Here is a 4,767-nt window from a genome sequence, read left to right as displayed (position 1 = left end):
TGCTGCCATGTATTGGTGCAGTTTCAGAAAAGTTCTTAGCAAATTCTATAGCATCCCTCAATGCATTTAAAGTTTTCAATTCAATGGTTTCTTATTTTTGAATATAATCACATCAAACCACCTGTAATACATAAGCCCCTTGGCATCCTCTCGCCAAAATTTCACAGCTAGTTTTGTAGTTTGGTGTAAAACTCCGTAGCATCCTTATCAGTGACCTATAGTCTATGAATGCATATTTAAAAGTTTCTTTTCAACCATTCTTGCTCATTTTTTACTATAATCACATCAAACCACCTGTAATATGTTTCAGGCATCCTCCCAGAACTTTCACAGCTGTTAGTTTGTGAAAACGTCTTTCACAAATCCCATAGCATTTAAAATGCATATTTAAAGCTTTTCAATTCAATGGCTTCCTCATTTTTGAATATAATCACATCAAACCACCTGTAATATGTCTCTGGCATCCTCTCACAAATTTCACAGCTGTTAGTTTGTGAAAAAGTAGTTAGCAAATCCCGTAGCATCCTCATCAGTGACCTATAGTCTATAAATGCATATATAAAGCTTTTCAATTCAATGGCTTCCTCATTTATGAATATAATCACATCAAACCACCTGTAATATGTCTCTGGCATCCTATAACAAATTTCACAGCTGTTAGTTTGTGAAAAAGTCTTTAGCAAATTCTATAGCATCCTCAATGCATATTTAAAGCTTTTCAATTCAATGGCTTCCTCATTTTTGAATATAATCACATCAAACCACCTGTAATATGTCTCTGGCATCCTCTGACAAATTTCACAGCTGTTAGTTTGTAAAAAGTAGTTAGCAAATCCGTAGCATCCTTATCAGTGACCTATAGTCTATAAATGCATATATAAAGCTTTTCAATTCAATGGCTTCCTCATTTATGAATATAATCACATCAAACCACCTGTAATATGTCTCTGGCATCCTCCCACAAATTTCACAGCTGTTAGTTTGTGAAAAGTCGTTAACAAATCCCATAGCATCCTTATCAGTGACCTATAGTATATAAATGCATATTTAAAGCTTTTCAATTCAATGGCTTCCTCATTTTTGAATATAATCACATCAAACCACCTGTAATATGTTTCAGGCATCCTCCCAGAACTTTCACAGCTGTTAGTTTGTGAAAAGTCTTTAGCAAATCCCGTAGAATCCTCATCAGTGACCTATAGTCTATAATGCATATTTAAAGCTTTTCAATTCAATGGCTTCCTCATTTTTGAATATAATCACATCAAACCACCTGTAATATGTCTCTGGCATCCCCACAAATTTCCCAGCTGTTAGTTTGTGAAAAGTAGTTAGCAAATCCCGTAGCATCCTCATCAGTTACCTATAGTCTATAATGCATATTTAAAGCTTTTCAATTCAATGGCTTCCTCATTTTTGAATATAATCACATCAAACCACCTGTAATATGTCTCTGGCATCCTCTCACAAATTTCACAGCTGTTAGTTTGTGAAAAGTACTTAGCAAATCCCGTAGCATCCTCAATGCATATTTAAAGCTTTTCAATTCAATGGCTTCCTCATTTTTGAAATATAATCACATCAAACCACCTGTAATATGTCTCTGGCATCCTATCACAAATTTCACAGCTGTTAGTTTGTAAAAAAGTAGTTAGCAAATCCTATAGCATCTACTCAATGACGTATATTTAAAGCTTTTCAATTCAATGGCTTCCTCATTTTTGAATATAATCACATCAAACCACCTGTAATATGTCTCTGGCATCCTATCACAAATTTCACAGCTGTTAGTTTGTGAAAAATCTTTAAAAATCACGTTATAATATCCCATCTGTGCTATTTAATGCATATTTAAAGCTTTTTATTTCAATGGTTTTCTCATTTTTGAATATAATCACATCAAACCACCTGTAATATGTCTCTGGCATCCTTTCACAAATTTCACAGCTGTTAGTTTGTGAAAAGTAGTTAGCAAATCCCGTAGCATCCTCATCAGTGACCTATAGTCTATAAATGCATATATAAAGCTTTTCAATTCAATGGCTTCCTCATTTATGAATATAATCACATCAAACCACCTGTAATATGTCTCTGGCATCCCTCTAACAAATTTCACAGCTGTTAGTTTGTGAAAAGTCTTTAGCAAATTCTATAGCATCTTAAATGCATATTTAAAGCTTTTCAATTCAATGGCTTCCTCATTTTTGAATATAATCACATCAAACCACCTGTAATATGTCTCTGGCATCCTCTGACAAATTTCACAGCTGTTAGTTTGTGAAAAGTAGTTAGCAAATCCCGTAGCATCCTCATCAGTGACCTATAGTCTATAAATGCATATATAAAGCTTTTCAATTCAATGGCTTCCTCATTTATGAATATAATCACATCAAACCACCTGTAATATGTCTCTGGCATCCTAACAAATTTCACAGCTGTTAGTTTGTGAAAAGTCTTTAGCAAATCCCATAGCATCCTATCAGTCTATTTTAATGCATATTTAAAGCTTTTCAATTCACTTGCTTGCTCATTTTTGATATAATCACATCAAACCACCTGTAATATGTCTCTGGCATCCTCCCACAAATTTCACAGCTGTTAGTTTGTGAAAAGTCGTTAGCAAATCCCATAGCATCCTCATCAGTGACCTATAGTCTATGAATGCATATTTAAAGCTTTTCAATTCATTGGCTTGCTCATTTTTGAATATAATCACATCAAACCACCTGTAATATGTCTCAGGCATCCTCCCAAGAACTTTCACAGCTGTTAGTTTGTGAAAAGTCTTTAGCAAATCCCGTAGCATCCTCAGTACCTATTTAAATGCATATTTAAAGCTTTTCAATTCAATGGCTTCCTCATTTTTGAATATAATCACATCAAACCACCTGGAATATGTCTCTGGCATCCTATCACAAATTTCACAGCTGTTAGTTTGTGAAAAAGTACTTAGCAAATCCCGTAGCATCCTCAGTCCTATAGTCTATAAATGCATATTTAAAGATTTTCAATTCAATGGCTTCCTCATTTTTGAATATAATCACATCAAACCACCTGTAATATGTCTCTGGCATCCCATCACAAATTTCACAGCTGTTAGTTTGTGAAAAAGTCTTTACAAATCGTTATCAATATCCCATCTTCTATTTAATGCATATTTAAAGCTTTTTAATTCAACGCTTTTCTCATTTTTGAATATAATCACATCAAACACCTGTTATATGTCTCGGCATCCTCTCACAAATTTTACAGCTGTTAGTTTGTGAAAAGTAGTTAGCAAATCCCGTAGCATCCTTATCAGTGACCTATAGTCTATAAAATGCATATATAAAGCTTTTCAATTCAATGGCTTCCTCATTTATGAATATAATCACATCAAACCACCTGTAATATGTCTCTGGCATCCTATAACAAATTTCACAGCTGTTAGTTTGTGAAAAAGTCTTTAGCAAATTCTGTAGCATCCTCAATGCATATTTAAAGCTTTTCAATTCAATGGCTTCCTCATTTTTGAATATAATCACATCAAACCACCTGTAATATGTCTCTGGCATCCTCTCACAAATTTCACAGCTGTTAGTTTGTGAAAAAGTAGTTAGCAAATCCCGTAGCATCCTCATCAGTGACCTATAGTCTATAAATGCATATATAAAGCTTTTCAATTCAATGGCTTCCTCATTTATGAATATAATCACATCAAACCACCTGTAATATGTCTCTGGCATCCTATAACAAATTTCACAGCTGTTAGTTTGTGAAAAAGTCTTAGTTACAAATCCCATAGCATCCTTACAACCTATGTATATAAATGCATATTTAAAGCTTTTCAATTCAATGGCTTGCTCATTTTTGAATATAATCACATCAAACCACCTGTAATATGTCTCAGGCATCCTCCCAGAACTTTCACAGCTGTTAGTTTGTGAAAAGGTCTTTACAAATCCCGTAGACCCTCATCAGTGACCTATAGTCTATGAATGCATATTTAAAGCTTTTCAATTCATTGGCTTGCTCATTTTTTACTATAATCACATCAAACCACCTGTAATATGTCTCAGGCATCCCCCCAGAACTTTCACAGCTGTTAGTTTGTGAAAAGGTCTTTAGCAAATCCCGTAGCATCCTCATCAGTGACCTATAGTCTATAAATGCATATTTAAAGCTTTTCAATTCAATGGCTTGCTCAATTTTGAATATAATCACATCAAACCACCTGTAATATGTCTCTGGCATCCTATCACAAATTTCACAGCTGTTAGTTTGTGAAAAGTACTTAGCAAATCCCGTAGCATCCTCAAAATGCATATTTAAAGATTTTCAATTCAATGGCTTCCTCATTTTTGAATATAATCACATCAAACCACCTGTAATATGTCTCTGGCATCCTATCACAAATTTCACAGCTGTTAGTTTGCGAAAAAGTAGTTAGCAAAGTTCCTATAGCATCCTCAAAAATGCATATTTAAAGCTTTTCAATTCAATGGCTTCCTCATTTTTGAATATAATCACATCAAACCACCTGTAATATGTCTCTGGCATCCTCTCACAAATTTCACAGCTGTTAGTTTGTGAAAAAAGTTTAAAATACGTTATTAATATCCACAGTACTATTGGCTATTTAATGCATATTTAAAGCTTTTTATTTCAACGCTTTTCTCATTTTTTGAATATAATCACATCAAACCCCTGTAATGTGCTCAGGCATCCTCCCACAACTTTTACAGCTGTTAGTTTGTGAAAAGTAGTTAGCAAATCCCTGCGCATCCT

The sequence above is a fragment of the Perca fluviatilis genome, chromosome 5 (assembly GCF_010015445.1).
Source record: "Perca fluviatilis chromosome 5, GENO_Pfluv_1.0, whole genome shotgun sequence".
In the NCBI taxonomy this organism is placed as follows: domain Eukaryota; kingdom Metazoa; phylum Chordata; class Actinopteri; order Perciformes; family Percidae; genus Perca; species Perca fluviatilis.
Note: the sequence above shows the minus strand (reverse complement) of the source record.